This window comes from Anabrus simplex, chromosome 3 (genome assembly GCF_040414725.1).
Source record: "Anabrus simplex isolate iqAnaSimp1 chromosome 3, ASM4041472v1, whole genome shotgun sequence".
Taxonomy (NCBI): domain Eukaryota; kingdom Metazoa; phylum Arthropoda; class Insecta; order Orthoptera; family Tettigoniidae; genus Anabrus; species Anabrus simplex.
The window spans coordinates 234,281,624-234,302,389 of NC_090267.1; the positions used below are offsets into that span (position 1 = coordinate 234,281,624).

At 42.3% G+C, this 20,766-nt stretch overlaps 1 protein-coding gene across 6 annotated transcripts in view; it reads left to right on the top strand.

Moving 5' to 3' along the window:
* LOC136866181 (piggyBac transposable element-derived protein 3) overlaps positions 1-20,766 on the top strand; it is a 217,174-nt gene that overhangs the window by 77,206 nt on the left and 119,202 nt on the right. The window contains exon 1 of one of the 6 annotated variants that reach the window (XR_010859507.2): positions 2,538-2,837. The exons of 4 other annotated variants lie outside the window; for them this stretch is intronic. The gene's annotated coding sequence lies outside the window, so the exon portion shown is untranslated. Of the gene's footprint in view, positions 1-2,537; positions 2,838-10,952; positions 11,270-20,766 lie in introns of those variants that run through there. One more of the 6 variants, XR_010859502.2, reaches the window with a different exon arrangement.

Consider the following 20,766-nt stretch of genomic DNA (forward strand, 5'->3'; position numbering starts at 1 on the left):
GGGCGAGTTACTGGTCATTCTCCCCAGTTGTATCCCCCGACCCAGAGTCTGAACCTCCAGAACACTGCCCTTGAGGCGGTAGAGTTGGGATCCCTCACTGAGTCCGAGGGAAAAAAGAGCAGATTAAGAAAGAAAGAAAGAAAGAAAGAAAGAAAGAAAGAAAGAAAATAATGTAATTCTTTCGCTAAAAAACTCAAATACAAAAAGCAGTGGCACCCGCCTTAAGAAGGAAATAATGTTTGCAAAAGATTTAGCCAATAATATTGCAGATTTTTGTTCTTGTTAATGCTGTGATTTGGTATGTGCGAGCAATACAAGTTGAAGCTAAGCAATATATGAACCTACTAAGTGAAAAAATCAGATTGATTCGTCCATATTCATCTGTGTTCACATATCTGGTTAGATGAGGCAAGACGCTGAATACTGCGAAGTGTGAGTCGACGTTTTCCTGTAGCAGATAGGAGCGGATAAGAGCCGACCTGTCTGGGCAGAACAGGAAGTTCGTACTTCCAGGCACATTCCTCGTTCTTGCATTCTTCTCATCTCCACATAATAGGTCGTTATCTACCTGCGAACGGTTTTCCTGTAATCCTCAGATATTTACGCCAGGACAATCCGTACCACTTGATGTCAAATTCGAATTCCATTTCCACGCCAGCGGACGTAATGAGCCTGACAGACACACTTTAGAAATCAGAAACAAAAATAATTTACAATGTTTGCTGAAGAAAACTTCCATATTGTTTTAATAATTGCCCTGTATACTATACTTATCACTTATGTTTACGTAAACATTATCATAAGAAAGTTGATTTTTTGAAATATAAATCCTGAAACAAAACAGTGCAATAGAAATATACATCGTGTTCGGGCGCAATGTGCCTGGTGAGCACAAGGATGGATAATATTACTATTATTGTGAATATAAACTACTGCATTATTTAATTATCAAGTATTAATAAGTAAAATAAAAGATTCTGATGAACTGGTCGATAGTTGCTTGAAGGTCACGCGGAAACAGGAAACTACTGAAAGATGGAAGGTAGCTAGGTCCCCGCGAATGACGGAATAAGAGATAAGAATTAACATGCGTGCCAATCATATCAGTTGCGCCAGTAGTGGACATTGGATATACAAATGAATACATGCAGTAGGATATCGTTTTTACTTCGCAATATTTCCCACTATTTCACGTGGAACGGAATGTCCTCTCCTAAATATTTTAAAGTCATTAACTGACACTTCACAAATTTCGCTGGCACGGGGGCTGGGTGTATGTGTAGTCTTCATCATAATTTCATCCTCATCACGACGCGGAGGTCGCCTACGGGCGTCAAATCAAAAGACCTGCACCTGGCGAGCCGAACATGTCCTCGGACACTCCCGGCACTAAAAGCCATATGCTATTTCATTTTTTCATCAGCCGGTCAAGTGGTACGAAATGTCATAGAACCGATAAATTTCACAACAACGTAAGGAAGTGACGCTCTTCATATTCCTACCTCATAATCTCGAGGACGAGTTTGTTCTCCAGATTTTTATAACGTTTCTACAGTAGATCAAACTGTTGCGACACCACATTCAGCTTATTAAACAGTGCCACGCCTGACTTTTGGTTACCCTGGACACCATTACTGTTAAAACAGGACCTACAATATAATATAAAGCTATTAGGAACGTATTTTAAAGCGGAATATCTTGTTCTCTTCTGTTCGAAACGTTCTGAACCAACCATCGTTCATAATTTCCATTTTCTAGTGTATTCCTTTATTGAAGTAAAATATACAACAGTATATACTACTCAAGACAAACTTCCAATCAATCAATCAATCAATCAATCAATCAATCAATCAATCAATCAATCAATCAATCAATCAATGCGGTTATTTCATTCCCGTTCCTCATACGAGGAAAGGCGGGCCATCAGCTCAACTGAGGAGCTCTTCGGCCATAGAGAGGAAGAAAAACAGAGAAAAAAATGGAAATGCAGTGTGTATGTGTCGTACATACCATAAAAGAGATTGTGTAGTGAACTGGCGTAAGGAGACCCGGCCAACAAGTCGGACCCCAGGGGAGACCCGCAAGGCACCCCGCACAAGCAAACCCCCGCGTACACCAGAGGGAAAGGGGATGAGAACTTTATTTATTGTTGGAGCAAAGCATCTCGGGCGCGCATTTCGCAAAAGACAAGGTTACAGAGCGGTACAGAGAGTTACATTACACATACTGAGCTGGAGAAATAAGGGGGTGTGCGAAGGAGTTGGAGGCAGGAGGAGGGTAGTGTTGTGAGAGAAGGTGGGACAGGGTTATGGTCATGTTGGTGACGGAAGTAGCGAATAAACGGAGAAGGTCCAAGATCGGGAGGGGTGGTAGAAAAAGTATGGGTGGGGGAGCGGGGACGTTGAGGGGAGGCGGGGGTGGGATGGGTGGCGCGACCGGTGATGGGCGAGGAGAAGTGTGGGGCGAAGAAGAACGGACATGGCGGGGCGGGGAGCGGGAAGGTTCCACTCGATAAGTTCTTCCGCGAAGACGGACGCCGGTGGTGATCAGCTGGTCAACGTCGACTGGAGATGAGAGCTGAAGACGGACCATGAACGTGGGGCCTTGGTCGATGAAGATCCGAAAGGCTCGACGGGTCGCAACACCAGCCAGTTGTAGTTCGGTCTGGATATCCTGTTCCGGGATGGCCGGGTCGATGCCACGGACTACGCAGCTCAGAGATGGGTGGAGAGGCGGTGCTGCCGCGTCGGGCTTGGATCCACGGCATGCATCCGGAGCCGCAGAGGTGGTAGCCGAAACATCGACAGAGGGAAGCAATGGACTCGGGAGAGAGGCTGGTAAGGAGATGAGGGGAGTATACATGATAGGAGAAGAGTGGCTAGTCGTGGTAAGTACTGGGGAAGTAGTCAGGGGAGTGGAGGCAGAAGTAGTGAAGGTGGGCGTAGTGTTGGTAAACGTAATGGAGGTTGGAGTTGGTGACGCCGTCTGGCGAGATAAACGTGGTCCAACTGTGAGAGGAGGGTCTATAATGGATCGTAGGTCACGGATGAGATAATCGGGAGTTGGAATCACCTCGTGCCGTCGACCAGCGATGATGGCGCCATCTGCGATGAAGTTCTCCACTTGGGCTTGTTCCCGGAAGAAGGCGGGGACGTCCGGTGAGGTCTGGCCAGAAGATCTGTCCTGAAGCCGGGCAACTTCCCAGATTGAGTGGCCGTGTCCATCAACTTCATTACAAATGAACCAGTCGGAGAAGGACGTGTCCACGCTTTTAATGAGACAGGTGTACATGGTGGGGGATAGGTGACAGCCAACTAGGCGTCTGCCCGTTTGATTGTTCTTAGGCCGACTGAGCAGAGAAGAGCGCCACCCAGCCGAAAAAATAGCGTGGAGATGTGAAAAAGAGTTATCACCGAAGCCCTGTTCGTAGTGTGACCGTGACAAACTTCCATAACACTTCAAATTGCATGAAACGTTGAGCGCACGGCACTTACATTTATTGCTTCTACATTTAGTTTTACAATGCCACCTGTGGTAACCCTGTGCTCCTGATATTCTGTTAGTTGAAACCACTGCTCTGAGACCTACTTCTCTCTATCTTTTGCGGATTCAAAGGTTTCCTCCTGCTCCACAAAATGTTCGATACCAGGATTTTATTTCTTGCCTGGCATATTTTTGCTCTAATATGCCCGGAGGTGTGCCTAAAGCGATAAAAACAAAGTAAATACGCTTCTCATTCAAGGAGCATTTAATTATAAAATAGTCAGTATTACCCGCATAAGCCCAGGCTTGGTAATTACAGGCTATACCTCTATTGTAAATTAAAATAGGGGTAAAATGTTACTTTTACATTTCCTTCAAAGGCTAGCCTATGTATTTTAAGGTTACAGTATGAATATAGTTATTTATGTCGGTGAGAACCTCCAATAGAGTCGACGTCTGGTATGGGAACACGTACAGTCCTTCCTGGTTTTTTCTTCCTTTCTTTCTTAGTCCTCAAGGGCAGTGTCCTGGAGCGTAACACATTTGGCCGGGGATACAACTGGGGAGGAAGACCATTATCTCGCCCAGGTGGCCTCACCTGTTAAAATGAACAGGGACCTTGTAGGGGATGGGACGATTGGAAGGGATAGGGAAGGAAGCGGCCGTGGCCTTAAGTTAGGTACTATCCCGACATTTGCTTGCAGAAGAAGTGGGAAACCACGAAAACCGACTTCGAGGATGGCGGGTGTGGGAATCGAACACCCTCTACTCAGTTGACCTCCTGAGGCTGAGTGAATCCCTTTCCAGTCCTCGTACCACTTTTCAAATTTCGTGGCAGAGCCGGGAATCGAACCCGGGCCTCCGGGGGTGACAGCTAATCACACTAACCACCACACCACAGAGGCGGACCTTCCTTTTTCTACTGGTGTAAATTTGCCTGTAGATAGTCTCAATATTTTAGCTGCTTGTTTCTGCAAATATTTTTTTTTAGATCTCTTTGCATTCCTTTTTGATGTCCTCAACCCTATAATCAACGAGAGAAACTCTGAAAATCAATTGAGCTACTTGCAGAATTCGAAGAGCCTGAAACAATCGAGGGCTAAAATCAGAAAGAATGATCAGTCATTGGTAGACTGTCTGTGAATGAAATCGTGAGTCAACGGGTAAAGCAATTTCTCGTTGTAAGTAGCAGTGGCGTGCGGTGAACACATCCGTTACCCCAGCTGCAAATATATATATTTAATGTAAGCAAACGTAGCCTCACTACACTCTCTAAAATCAACATTACAATTTTATAAGGCTGCATTTTTCGTGGAAAGGTCTACCTGAGAAAGGTTTTTCAGGAATATTTTCAACCACACACTCGCACGTATTTCCAAATAGATATTTACGGCAGTGACGACACCATCATAACTTAACATAGAGCAGATTTTAAACAATGTACTTACAGTTTCACCCGATGACGCTTCGTGACTTCCTGGGACTAAATATTTGTTTTTTACTGAAAAAACCTGAATCAGCAAAATTTAACTGGTATTTTACTGGTATTTTACCGTCGCCGAAGTTTTATAGTTTCGCTCGCTTACTGAGTAAACGTGCATCAACGACAAACGAGGGAAAATATTCGTCACGACGTATAACACACGTTATATTAATAAAGAATGGCACAGAACTCACGAAAACTTCACCCATAATCCAAGAGGAACACTACAAAACTTCACTATATACCACTATACAAAATTCTTTTACTTCGCGCTTAGCTCTGTGTTCATGCTGGGCAATCTAAATACTTTTCTGCGGCTATCGGAAAACATACTCTACACGTGCCATCAATGAATTGCTCAAAAAACTTTATACATGCCGAAATCCAAAAATAAAATATGTTCTTCTATATTAGAATTGATTTCATAAACTGGCTCTACTTTTATTAGCAAGACGATGTGCTATACTGTTAACATGTTGATATTTTTCCTGTAGTCTCTAGTGTGTGGCGCTGAATACTTCGAGTGTGAAGTATTAAAACTAACGTCCCTTACCTAAGCTAGCTGGCTTGTCGCCGTAAATTGCTGTCGGGGGAGGACCCACAGTCCCGCCCCGCTTCCAGGACAAGGAAGCTTCACGCGACTTACATTTCGCTGGGGTAGGAAATCCAGCTCGCTGGAGAAGCTGAATTGCGGTAGTGCGAGCGGATTGTCGAGACAGCTGTACTTGGCTTAAGGGGCCCATAGACGTGCAATATTATTGCGCAAAATGGATTGTACAATATATTGTTAGCTGCATATAGACGTACAATATTATTGCACAAAAATCGAGTTTGTGCAATATTTTTTTTCTAGTTGCTTAACGTCGCACCGACACAGATAGGTCTTATGGCGACGATGGGACAAGGAAGGGCTAGGAGTGGGAAGGAAGCGGCCGTGGCCTTAATTAAGGTACAGCCCCGGCATTTGCCTGGTGTGAAAATGGGAAACCACGGAAAAACCATTTTCAGGGCTGCCGATAGTGGGGTTCGAACCTACTATCTCCCGAATACTGGATACTGGCCACACTTAAGCGACTGCAGCTATCGAGCTCGGTGTGTGCAATAAATAGAATCGTGTGGAGATAATATTGATAGTTGTGCAATATATTGTGCAAAGCGGTCATAGACGTACAATATGCGTTGCAATATATAGTCAGTCCATGCCAGTATTTTATTTGGTGATTATATTGAGTGACACTTATCTTTGCTGCGTTTTGATCGCCGTGGGCGTAAGTGCCAAAAAGAAGCAGAAACGGAAAAGAAGCACAAGGGCCAAACAGTGGTTTCTAGACAGAGAAAAGTACACTCCTGAAACTTTACTCAATAAACTGAGAGAATGGGAACCAAATGATTTTCGAAACTTTCTGCGCATGAATGGTGAATTTATGGTGAATTCCTCGCTTTGCTCTTAACGTCCCACAGAGCCGGAAGGCCATGGTACACTTCGATAAACTCCAAAATAAACTTTTTCTCCTCCTTTTTGCCTGCCATCACGATACCTTCTGCAACGCTTATTGATACCAACTGGCGGGAGGACGGGATATTGCACAATATTGCCAACACACAGCACAGTATTTTGCGATTTGCTCAATATATTTCAAACTTTCTTGATTTCGTACAATATATTGCACAACCCTTCAATATTAAATACACACTATCAATTTTATTGCACAAACACCGATATTGTGCAATAATATTGCACGTCTATGGGCCACTTTATATATTCGCAATTTTTTAAACTTTGTACAAAGCGTTCTAAGGAATAATAAAAAAATGTAAACACAAAATTATTTACACCAGCAGCGCTGGGGTAGATGGGGTTCAGTGCACGCCACTGGTGAGTGGTGATGTTAGTTTGCTTTTGATCATGTTCTATTATTATCTGCATCGTAATACTGTATGTACTTTACTATACTATGGATTGAATTAAATAAATCACAAATATATCAAGACAAAAAATTGAATCATATCAACCTGCTAAATGGTTGTGGAGTTCCAAGATAGCACAAAGACGAAGGGATATTTTGGCTTGAACATAGCGTATCGAGGAGGAAGTGCGGCATCTTTTCCGTTCGCCCGTAATAGAGAGCTCAAGAGGTTGGTGGGACACCCGCTTGGTGGCAGCCCAGGCGATTGCGATGTTTTTTTTTTTTTTGTTATTTGTTTTACGTCGCACCGACACAGATATGTCTTCCGGCGACGGTGGTATAGGAGAGGCCTAGGATACTGGCCGCACTTAAGCGACTGCAGCTATCGAGCTCGGTAATTGCGATGTCAACAGAGACCCTTGGCCATTAGCCCGCGTTATATTCGCCTTCAGATGTAGTAATTTTTATTGCTCATTATTGTCGCTATCAGAGATGTTTCGACAGTTTGCATTATTAGTGTATTCACGATTGAGTGGTGTGAGCAGTGTTATGTTTTAAATACCTCGGTCTTCGTCGCTATTGTGCTATAAGGCAACGTACATCAGTGCGGGAGGAAACTATCACATCATGCCCTCGTGTTTTGTACCCGGCTGCAGATCTGGATATGACCGATCGTCTTCAGGTAGGCATTTCTTTAGGCCCCCTAAAGAGAGAGGTGTTTTACTGAAATGGGAAAAGGCTATCCATAGGAAAGACCGAAAATTAACTCATAACTGTTTCGTGTGTGACATTCATTTTTGCGATGACTTTCTAGTAAAAGTAGACTCGTTTACGGTGAATGGTGAAAGAGTAGAGATACCAAGACAGCGCTGGAAATTAAAACCAGATGCATTTCCTCACATATTTCCTAATCTACCCAAGTATATTTCTAAGGCAGTTAATAAACGTAACTTCCCCACGAACAGGCAATCCACACGAAGAGATTTCTCTAATAAAAGCCCTGAACAGATCGTAAATATCAGTGATAGTGATCAACCTGTATCCTCAGCAGTTGAAGATAGCTCTAACGTCGCAGATGGCAGCGAAATCATCCAGGAAATATTCCAAAGTGCCCAGCAGATGAAATCATTTTCAAACGTAAGTTGCATGCTTGAGTTTCTTAGTAGATTTTGAAGTAGTAGTCCCGATAATGCCTCTGTTATCCTCGCGCTCAGACATCACTGTGGATGGCAGTGCCATCTGTGCGGCGGTCCACGGTAACTCGTGATGATGTCGCACTTCCTCTTCGATACGCTATGGCTTGAGTTTAACACAGAGCCCCGATCATCACGATTTCAACTCAAAATGGCTGACGCCCCCACCATTTGCCACGACGTCAACGATTATTGAGTCCGGCTGCTTGGCTGAATGGTCAGCTCAGTGTTCTTCGGTTCAGAGGGCCCCGGGTTCAGTTGCCGACAGGGTCGCAAATTTTAATGTTAAATGGTTAATTTGCTTACCTCGGGGACATGGTGTTTGTGCTGTCCCCAACATCCCTGCAACTCACACACCACACATAACACCATCCTCCTCCACAATACACGCAGTTACCTACACATGGCAGATGCCGCCCACCCTCATCGGAGGGTCTGCCACTGCGTAACGAGCTCGGTGTCTTTTTCGCAAACATAACTTGCACATAAGCGCACTGCAATTTTTCATTAATTAATTTCTCGGAAACGGCTGAGAATTGCGCCTTACTACTTTCACCTGTTACACTCCTGGTCATGTGTACCAAAGATGGATCGAATCGGTCACCCATGCGCCCAAACCTCCCCCTGTAAGCGTGAATGAAGTTAAAACAGTTAAGAAGCCTAGCAAGGCTTAGCTTTATGATTTGAAAGGCGTATTGATAAAGTTTAAAATTAGGAGTATAAGTTTTCGTAAGTGGGTAAACAGGTCCTCTATGATTTAATTTTGGCCAGAATTATATCAATATAAAAGATGCTGCAGTGGATCTCTGCTTAGAACTGGTCTTGTTTGTTCTTTTGGACCTAATTTTGCCTCATTCAAACATTGAACTCGAGCGTGTGTTCAGTCAGGTCAACATCGTTTAAAACAAAGACACGCAAATTGAAAACCAAAATCTTGTCAGCAATTTTGAGCGGAAGTTTTGGACTAAGCCGTGTCAAAACTTGTTTTTACGTGTGAGGTCCCGCCGGAAATTCTTTGATTTGTTGGCACAAGCGCAACTTACACCTTATCGGAAAAATCAACGGTTACCTCAAGTGCTTCTAGAATAATAATAATAATAATAATAATAATAATAATAATAATAATAATAATAATAATAATAATAATAATAATAATAATGGCGTGTGGACTCCGAAGAGGACTGATGCAGGTCTTCCGAGTTGACGCCGAATAGGCAGCCTGCGCATCTGTTAGGATGGGGCTCTGCCTATGATGTATTCTATTGATGAAGACGGCACACATATCCAGCCCCCGAGCCAATTATGTTTAAAATCCCCGACCCCATCGGGAATCGAACTCGGGATCCTCTGGACCAAAGGCCAGCACTCTAACCATTTAGCCACGGAGCCGGTAATTAGCTGCCACCCCCGGAGGCCCGGGTTCGATTCCCGGCTCTGCCACAAAATTTGAAGAGTGGTACGAGGGCTGGAACGGGATCCAGTCAGCCTTGGGAGGTCAGCTGAGTAGAGGGGGTTCGATTCCCACCTCAGCCATCCTCGAAGTGGTTTTTCGTGGTTTCCCCACTTCTCCGCCAGGCAAATGCCGGGATGGTACATAACTTAAGGCCACGGACGCTTCCTTCCCTCTTCTTTCTATCCCTTCCAATCTTCCCATCCCGCCACAGGGCCCCTCTTCAGCCTAGCAAGTGAGGCAGCCTGGACGAGGTATTGGTCCTCCTCCCCAGTTGTATTCCATACCCAAAGTCTTTCGCTCCAGGATACTGCCCTTGAGGCGGTAGAGGTGGAATCCCTCGCTAAGTCTGAGGGAAAAACCAAAGAGGTTAAGAAATTAATAATAATAATAATAATAATAATAATAATAATAATAATAATAATCTATGACCTCAGCTACCGTGTGGAGGCATTTTAATTTGACGCCTTCTAGCTTCCTTCTTGTGAATATTGACGCCACATTGTACTCTAGGCCTATGTGTCAGAGTAAACCAAATCTCTCTTGGGCGACTATGGCTGAGTTTTCTTTCGGGTGAACACCAGATATGTCACAAAATATACCGACATCGTACGACATGGTGTGTCGAATGGACTTTTTTCCGTCCTTCAAAAATACGACTACCTCTGCCGGGATTTGGAGGTCGACACTCTACCACGGAGGATAATTATGTATATATTTGTTAAGCGAGTTCATTATTATTTAAAACGATTTGTATATATATATTTCTCTTTCACCCTCGGCCACTACTCTCAAAACACGTTTTTCTACGTGTATGTGAACCTACACTCTCATGATTGACCCTCATACAAATTACAGCGACCGGGCGAGTTGGCCGTGCGCGTAGAGGCGCGCGGCTCTGAGCTTGCATCCGGGAGATAGTAGGTTCGAATCCCACTATCGGCAGCCCTGAAGATGGTTTTCCGTGGTTTCCCATTTTCACACCAGGCAAATTCTGGGGCTGTACCTTAATTAAGGCCACGGCCGCTTCCTTCCAACTCCTAGGCCTTTCCTATCCCATCGTCGCCATAAGACCTATCTGTGTCGGTGCGACGTAAAGCCCCTAGCAAAAAAAAAAAATTACAGCGACTGCTTGCAGTCATTTTGGCAATCAATTTTAGCTACTTTTCGTCATCAAGTGCTGGCAACTCTAGGTAAATATAGTACAAGATCATCGAAAAAGAATACCCATATTATTAAAAGTTGATGCTTCAAGTTGGATGTATATGTTGAGGTGATTACAGCCTTGAACTAAAGAGGAAAGAAGGGAGGTTGTTTTTGTAAACCGCTGCTTGTAGTAGTTGCCTGACATTGACCTTGACCGGGTGATGTAACCCTCGCTATGAATAGCGCCACTGCACGCGTGCTGTTTGGCTAAGTCAGTAAGATGTGGACTATCCAGCAGAAAGTTCAGTGTGCGCTTTGGTTCGCGGAATTCAAATCAAATGTGCTTGTTCAACGTAAATTTAGAACTACTTACAAGTGTCGCGATGCACCGGACAATAAAACCATTCACCGATGGTACAATCAGTTTAAAGAAACAGGATGTATAACCAAAGGAAAATCACCAGGGCGGCCAAGAACATCACAGGTTAATGTTGAGCGTATTCGCTTGTCGTATGTCAGAAATCCGAAGAAATCTATTGCGCAGCGGAGTTTGGAATTAGGAATACCTAAGACTACTATCCAAAATGTTCTGCAAAAACTTATTAAGGTATGTAAAAAATCTCTAGTCTTTTCTCTTCACTTTAAGACTATACTGGCCTCAGTATGTTTATATTACTTGAACCAGAAAATTGTAAAAATTTGGGTGTTGTTTTCGATGACCCTGTATAACCAGATAATTCAAGACTGGGGCATGGTGCATGTACCGTGAGGTATCGTTCGTTGTGTTTGTGAAATCTATCGATATTTAGTCATTTTTGAGAGAAAGATTACAGCCATGTCTAACATAATATGTAAGTACCTTGAAACACGAATTCATTCTACCATCTTAGGCCCCTTAAAACAACAAGCATCATCATCATTCTACCACCAGTTCTCACGGCCGCCTAATTGTATGTTGGTTTTAATAGGAACATATTTACGCGGTTTGATTATGAGCACGGCGCTGCTCAAGCTTAGGAAGTGGAGCTAATTGTTGCTCAGTGGTTGCTATGTCTACCGCGAGGTCACCCGCTAAATGCAACGTTTAACGAAAATCCCCCTATCCGTTTTCTTGAGACTCAGTAATAGACAAATTAAATAGAACACGACATAGCCTATTATTTGTCCTGTCCGGTATAAAAACCAAGTATCAGGTTAATATAGGTTAATATAAAAAAATTACAGAGAGACGATTATATATAATACTAGCTGATGTACCCGCGCTTCGATGCGGAATTCTACATTGTATGCGGAATTCTAGCGTACACGTCGTGAGCAAGATAGTATTAAATTGTATAGCTCTTAACGTTACCCTAGAAACGCGATGGGGAAGTCACCAAACATCTTTTCTTATATGAAGACTGACTTAGGGAATTTTTACTGTAATGGTAGACCCGCTTGCATACCATCAGTCACAATAAGGTTGGGGAGTTTTCATTATAATGGTAGACACTCACTCTCCGCCTGCCTATTTACATCCTCAGAAAGACTGCCTTTGTGGTTTTCCCAACTGAAATGAACATACATTACAATGACGTCAGTAGGAATGGTTCGATTAAAAGCAATGCTTTCATATGAAATACTCGATCAAATGAAACACCATACATTTTCTCATTTTTAACGAACAGGACTACACTGCCGATCTAACAGACCAAAGTTCCAGAGCTGGAATGACCAAGCCGCAGACAGCCGTGATTCGTGAACACGCTTCATCGGGGAGAGGGTCGAATAGTGAAGACTCTCAGGGCAAAAACTATGCCCTTTTACTAATTTGTTTCCTAGGAGTACCCGATGAGTCGGAAAATATCAAGTTCACTACACTGGCGGCGGAAAAATATATCTGACTTGGATGCAAATCGTTCCTCCAAGCCAGAGGAGAACCCCCTCTTCACTGATAATATGGAGTAAAATGAATGTAGAATTTAATAAAAACGAAGAGGAAGAAGCTTTTCTTAAGCTTCTTGACCATGGCGTCATAGAAGCTTTTCCCCAGACCTTAAGCTCTTTTCAGAGTTGAATTTTGAGTTATTTAGTGAATTGTGGTGCTATAATTCGGAATAGGCCTAAATTGTTATTCTAGACCAGGCCATACTACTACTACTACTACTACTACTACTACTACTACTACTACTACTACTACTACTACTACTACTAAGTCAGCCTCTGCCTTAAGTATGCACACTGCTCATTCAAAACAGCGCGTCAGAGTAGGGATCGAATAACTAGTGATGTGCGCGAGTGATGCCTGGAATCGCGGTACTCGATTCTTTCGAGTCCAGGCTCGGACTCGCTTCGCTTGCGAAGGCTCGATGATAGCATGACGTCACACGTTCGCTCACTCGCCGGCTCGTAGATGGATGAAGCATGCGTACAAGCGGTCGCTGAGGGTTTATGGGATTGCGACAGCGCGGTACGATATGAAAAAACTGAATGAATGCGGAAAAGGAATAACCTAAATTTGATAATTACTTGAGAACGATAATAATGCCACTTAATACGCATAATAAGATATGAAAATATCCGTTTACGGCGTCTCGCACACACTTCACTGAATATGCCATCTATTCTAATATTGATAACATAGCTTATCTGGCCTTCATAGCCCAACTTGGCCGGTTCGATACTGGTTTATTCCGGTAGTATTTGAAGGTGCTCAAATACGTCAACCTAGTGTCGGTAGAATTATTGGGACGTAAAATATCTCCCGGGGGACTAAATGCGGTACCTCGGCATCCCCGAAAACCATACAAATGTACGTACTTGGACGTAAAAGTTATAACATTATTATTATTATTATTATTTCAAATCCCTGTCACGGTATGTATGTTGTAATTAGTGTATTTTAAACATGTGCTATTTTTTTTTTTGCTAGGGGTTTACGTCGCACCGACACAGATAGGTCTTATGGCGACGATGGGATAGGAAAGGCCTAGGAGTTGGAAGGAAGCGGCCGTGGCCTTAATTAAGGTACAGCCCCAGCATTTGCCTGGTGTGAAAATGGGAAACCACGGAAAACCATCTTCAGGGCTGCCGATAGTGGGATTCGAACCTACTATCTCCCGGATGCAAGCTCACAGCCGCGCGCCTCTACGCGCACGGCCAACTCGCCCGGTAACATGTGCTATTTGTAGACTATAGACGGTATTTCTGCACACATTGTATTGCTTCGCTACTGGTAAATTATATCTCATGTAGCCATTATGCATATACACGGGCGTAGATGTGCTAATATGATCGGTAGTATGACAGATTTATTGTAACCATAGCCTATTGCTAACCGTGCCAAAGCCTACAATCGTCCGGGGGAACAGGTGAATTACAGCAGTTTATATGTACATCTTACTTTCGGCAGATATAATGTCGGGTATTAAGATGAGGCGTCCAGAATGTGACGTACGTTCACGCAGCAAATCAGCGGACAGAACGTCATTCTGTTCTAGCTAAACAGCTGACAGTTTGTTAGTAAGTCACAACCTTTAGTGCCTATGATGATGATAATAATAATCATAACAATCGAATTATTGACGACCGATGACTGAACAACATCAATCATCAGCAGAAAACATATTGCACTCCACACCACAAAAATATTCTGTGGGTGACCCTGAATGCCGTGCACTCCAGTACAGTAGATTTTAGTTCTAAGGCATGTCCACAGATAGCGACACCAGTATGCTTGGACTCGAGTCTGGAGTCGAGTAATACCGATTCTAAGAGCACATTACTCGATTCTACTCGTCGCTAGCCCATCACTACGAATAACTGGATTACTGTGAAGAACTAGTGTGTTACGTACCAGCTGTGTCAGAAAATGTATGAACCAGAGGAATGGCATGCTAAAGAAGAAAGTTTTCTAACTCCCCGGCTATTTCCCGCCAATATTCAGTCAGGCTATTATACTCGGTACGCAGCCTAATCCCATCTATCAGTTTGAGAGGCAGCATAAGAGACAAATAACATCACAACAATCAATGGTCAGTGCAAGACCGACTCCAATCCCCAGACCTTAATGCTACTCTCGATCGTTCAAAGATGGCGAATCGAGTAGCCGGAATTGTTGGAAATCGGGGTTTGTTTTGGTTTGTTGTTATCGTACATAGCCTGTGTAATTTTATGAAAGTTGGCGATAAATGTTAATTTCTTTGTAGAATATAAGTGTGCGAGAGTATTTATATGAGTCAGTGGACACATACGATCTGAAATTATACGCAGCAATGTGAGAATATGCTTATTTTGATCGTGTTTCTACCAATTAAGAGTAGTTGTATGAGAGGCACTGCCATAGTTAGACTAAAACCTGGTCCACCTAGTGCACTCATGTTCCTACGGAATAGAACATTAAGATAGAAATGGATTAGGATTATACATCGTGATTATTTTGAAGTCCATGACAAAACTGTAGCGTGCATACATCATTTTGAGAATAAGTCTGAGGTTAGGGAAGCCATTTCTCTACTTCCAAACTATTCGTGTTCCATGAAAAATATTAATTTAGACAGTATATAATTGATATTGTGTTATTCCGTCAGTGTCTATGTGCTTCAAAGTGCCTAGTGATTTAGATGCAAGTTTATTTTACAATCATTTGTGCTTTGCCTGCGGAAATGTTTGACTGAATCTTGGAGTATAACAAAACAGTGTGACAGTTAGAGCAATCTGTATACTGTTACACAGAAAAAATAGTGACTTAGAGGGAATAGCTGGGTTTGTAACGTAGGGTTTTACACTACCAGCACCTTCCGATTCATGCTGTGGTTATCTGTTATCAAGCAGACTGCGCCGAACTGAAGCTCGTGCATGTGGTTAAATATCAATGTTTAGTCAATAGAGTTTTTGCACTCATGTTCGTTAATGGGTAAAAACCTATTATACAGGTATCTTCAGTGTCTGAACGTTTCATTACTAAGTTTACTGTCATTGTGTGAAGTGCTGTTATGCCATATGTCAACATTATGTTAACATTACCAGAGCCGTTCATTGGGTTAACATAATCATTTCGTGTGTACTTGGGCTGAGTGACTCAGACGGTTAAGGCGCTGGCCTTCTGACCCCAAGTTGGCAGATTCGTTCCTGGATCAGTCCGGTGGTATTTGAAAGTGCTCACATACGTCAGCGTCGTGTCGGTAGTTTTACTGGCATGTAAAAGAACTACTTCAGGAGTAAGTTTCGGCACTTCGACGTCTCCGAAAACCGTAACAAATGTAGTTAGTTTGAATTAAAGCCAATAACATTATTATTTCGGGTGTACTTCCCATTCATTGGGTGCTAAATTTAAGAAATTGTCCACTACTTCAAAATTAAGGCAACAAATTGTGTTTCACAGTTCTCATGAGAGCGAATAAATCGAGGAATTTCGTACCTTAATTTATTTTGAAACATCAAAATGATGTTAGAAGTATCATTTTAACAGTGGTATCATGTATTTTCATCTATCCAGCGAAGTTAAATCTAAGAAAAAGCGTTATTTGACGAATCGAAATTTCTAAATAATCAGCTTGTTGGTCTCTTTTCTAGTAGAACATATGTGGTTCTTGTTGGCGAAGAGTTTTCATACGTGTAAAAATGATTTTTCCTATGATGTTACATTGATCATGTTAATTTACCGCCGTTTATATAATATGTACGTGATATTTTCGTGTTAGCCAATACCAGTAATCCGGCCATTTCGGCCGCCATGTCTTTTTTTTTATATTACGGTCTGAGGATTGGAGTCTGTCTTGGTCAATGTAATGTTATTGTTGATCAATGTTATGAGCTTTCGACATTGTAGGCCTTCACATTAAGTTTTCTTCCGACTCTGAAATACCAATCATCATAGTCGGTACGGTAAAACTGAATAACACATAAATGAATGGAAATTGTATTCTCTGTAACTTTTGTTATGTAATACTTTTCGATAGGACCAAAAACACAGGAATTTAAAAATTAAAATTTAGGTGCCTTCCCCTAAACTACTATTTCATCCAGGGTGAATAAAATTGTTTATATCTTAGACTGTAGTTTATTATTTCCTGACTCTATAAGATACCGATTTTTATTAACCCATTTTCTCGTGGCTCGGCGTCGATATGGACTTAGCAACAAAAATACAAATTCATGAATATCTGTGTTATCATAGCCGGTACGGTAAAAATGTATACGACATAAATGGTCGGAAATGTAATTCTGTACAACTTTGGTTATGTAGTATTTTTCGATACGACCACTAATAATATAAATATTTGAGAATTAAATTTTAGGCCTTCCTCTAAACTACCATTTCTATCAGCGTGAATAAAATTATTTATGGCTGAGATTGTAGCGACTTACTCCCCGACTTTGTATACCAATTTTTAATAAGATAGGACCACTAATAACATAAATATTTGAGTATTAAATTTTAAGCATTCCCCTAAACTACCATTTCTATCAGCGTGAATAAAATTATTTATGGCTCAGATTATAGCGACTTATTCCCCGACTTTGCATACCGATTTTCATTAAATTCTCTATAGGCGTTTTCTAGTGATGCGTGTACATACATACATACATACAGACAGACAGACAGACAGACAGACAGACAGACAGACAGACAGAAATTACGGAAAATTAAAGAGTGCATTTCCTTGTTACTGCTGACATGACCGAAGCAGAATTACCATTCTTTTCAAATTCTGAGCAATGTACAGACAAAAACTCTTATTTTATATATATAGATATTATGCCCAATTAGACTGTGTTATGACTTTGCTGGCAAGACCTTGTGTTTACAGTGCACAGTCTTCAGGTGTGGGCTAGAACAATTGTGTTACTTTCACCGATCTGTCTCAGTCTCATCCTTGTGTTTGAAAAATGAAAGTGACTGAGGTATGAGGGATGCTAGTAATGCCATTCCCAATGCAGCCAGTCCCTGTTATGAATGGTGTGAAAATGTCGCTCATAGGCTCGGTTGGTGCACACAATCCAGTGGGCTTGGCAGACTGATATGTAATAGCAACTTTTTTTTTTTTTTTTTTTTTTTTTTTTTACAATTGGCTTTACACCGGACCATCACACATAGGTCTTAAGGCGACGATGGGAAAAGGAAGGACTAGGAGTGGGAAGGAAGCGGCCGTGGCCTTAATTAAGGTACAGGCCCAGCATTTGCCTGGTGTTAAAATGGGAAACCACGGAAACCATCTTCAGGGCTGCCGACAGTGGGGTTCGAACCCTCTCTCTCTCGGATGCAAGCTCACAGTTGCGCGCCTCTACCGCGCGGCCAACTCTCCCGGTTAATAACAACTTCTGGCTCCGTGCGAAAAGCAACAGGAAACTATATCACTCAGCATTTCATTAGTACACCTCTTCAGCCACCTATGACGGCTGGTGGCGGAGCTGTTAAGGTCCAAACCAGCCTCCGGGTTGAACACTTTACATACATTGTGACTTGTTTTTGGATTTGTTTCATCTGCGCATTAAGTCATGTTCTGGACATAAAATATCCAGGTACTACAGCCTTTAGGTGTTCCGATTAACTAGTTGTACCTGTCAAGAACGAATTAACTCGGCAAGTTGCTTGACCTGTTATCGATATCCATGCGTCCATAACTTGCTTTTCCCCTGTGGGTAGTAAAAATTTCGGAAACGAGTTTGTCATACATAATGAAGTAAGTTCTGCTTTGCTTTTATGGGGGGGGGCTGTCGATTCTATAGAAGACAGGCGTGGTGCCATGCATTCATCTAGTTTGACCCCTGCGTATACCAATGTGCTCCAACTGTTTTTATTTTTGTGAGCCATTATTTTCGAGCTAGTGACTAGGGAAAGTACATCTGTCCCAAAATCGTATTGATGTACTGTATGTATGTAGAGATGGAAAAAGTATGCTATGACTGCTTCGCTTGTAACTGATATGGTTGAGATATCTTGAGTGTCAGTTTGGTCCGAGGTCGTACGTCAGCCGAGATCCTTGCGCTGCATTGCCTCGGCTCGTGTTGAGAGCTAGCTCTAATCAACCACAGGAACACGCAATAGTGAAAACATCCCTCCACATAGGGTTGGCGTCAGGAAGGGCATGCTGCCGTAAAAATGGGCTTAACGGAAGTTAGTGCCCATCCCAGACAACTGGGAAAAAGGCCAGGACAGAAGAAATAGAAGTGGAATTGGCAGTGGAGTGTAACTTGCAGTGATCAGTCCGGTTCCGTCGCACCAAAGCAATAGACCGCTCACCATGGAACTTATGCTGAGTGAGAAAGGGAAAACATTGTGCGTGATCGACGGGTTCAAATTTCGGTATCACAAGCCACTCGCTAACAATAATCAGCGATGGATATGCTGTGCCAAAAACTGTAAGTCATATTTTGTTCTAAGTGATACGAAACATTTTGTTCGAAACTTAACACCGCACAATCATGAAAAACCTGATGAACTGCTACTCAAAAGACAACAGCTGAGTAATTCTTTAAAACGTAAAGCTACAGTTGATATTACTTCTCGGCCATCAAATCTTATACTTGGTGCTTTAGAAGAAGGTGACATCGCAGCTTTGACAGCTGTGGACGTAAGACTTATCACACGCACGATTTATCGAACTCGGGCAAAGGTACAACTTCCTCTCCTTAAATCGATAGCTGCAACTCACGAAGCTCCGAAACAAGTGGAAGTAAGGGCCAACGCTGGAGAATATTCTTCTAATGACGTAAGTATATAGTAGACTAAGTAGATTAAGTGGGAGTTACTGACATACGTACGGGACTGAACTGACGCACGTGGTGGGACTAAACTAATTCTAATAAACACATACGCAGGCTAAGCTGACCGGACCTGACTAACATAACAGGTGTTCCCGCAAAACCCGGCGCAGAAAGAAAAAACTTTTACAATTAATCGGCCAGTGCATTCCCTCCCACTTGAAACAGAACGTACGGTACTTGAATTTACCATATATATTTAATAAGCGATGGCATCTCCGCCCGCGTTGATGTCTCGGACAATTAGTTGTGATTTATTTTTCTGTGTGATATATTTACAAGTTACTTTACGTCGCACCGACACGGATGGCGACGATGGGTTAGGAAAGGGCTAGGAGTGGGAAAGAAGTGACCGTGGCCTTAATTAAGGAACAGCCTCAGCATTTGTCTGGTGTGAAAATGGAAAACCATGGAATGTGTGATATCTGAAGCCATCTAGTTTCAGTATCGACTCGGTTAATATATAACTATCAGGTTCTTTAGTCTGACGAAACTAATTTTGAATAAATACATTTATAAACTACCTGAAAAAGAAAATATATGTTTACAGAATTATACCTTAGAAGAAACAACTTAATTATCAAATCACACTCAAAAATATTTAGAAACTAGCTCGTGTACCTGTGCTTCGCTACGGAATTCGACATTGTATACGGAATTCTAGGTACCGGTGGTAAAGCTGCCCCTATTTTTTCCCGAATACATGCAAACAGCTAGGAAGTAAATGTCTCTTAAGGGGCCCATAGACGTACAATATTATTGCGAAAAATGGATTGTACAATATATTGTTAGCTGCCCACAGACATACAATATTATTGCACAATATTCAGGTTTGTGCAATAGATAGAATCGTGTGGAGATAATATTGCGGGTTGTGCAATATATTGTGCAAAAGCGGCCATAGACGTACAATATACTTGGCAATATATAGTCAGTCTATGCCGGCATTTTATTTGGTGAACACACTTTTCTGTATCACGAAGTCGCTTCACTTCCTTCCGGAAGTTTGTACGCAGAGAACTGATTTTTTAAAATAACTTTTTGCTTGTCGGCGTTCGGGTATTTTTCGCGATATTTCTCAATAAGCACCTCGTTCTGTTCACCTTTTTTTTAACGCGATTACTATGTCCCATAGAGCCGGAAGGCTTCGATAAACTCCAAAATAAACTTTTTCATCACCTGTTTGTCTGCCATCACGATACGTTCTCCCCCATTTGTTGATACCAACTGGCGGGAGGACGCGATATTGCACAATATTGCCAACACACGGCACAGTATTTTGTGATTTGCGCAATATATTTCAAACTTTTTAGATTTCGTACAATATATTGCACAACCCTTCAATATTAAATACACACT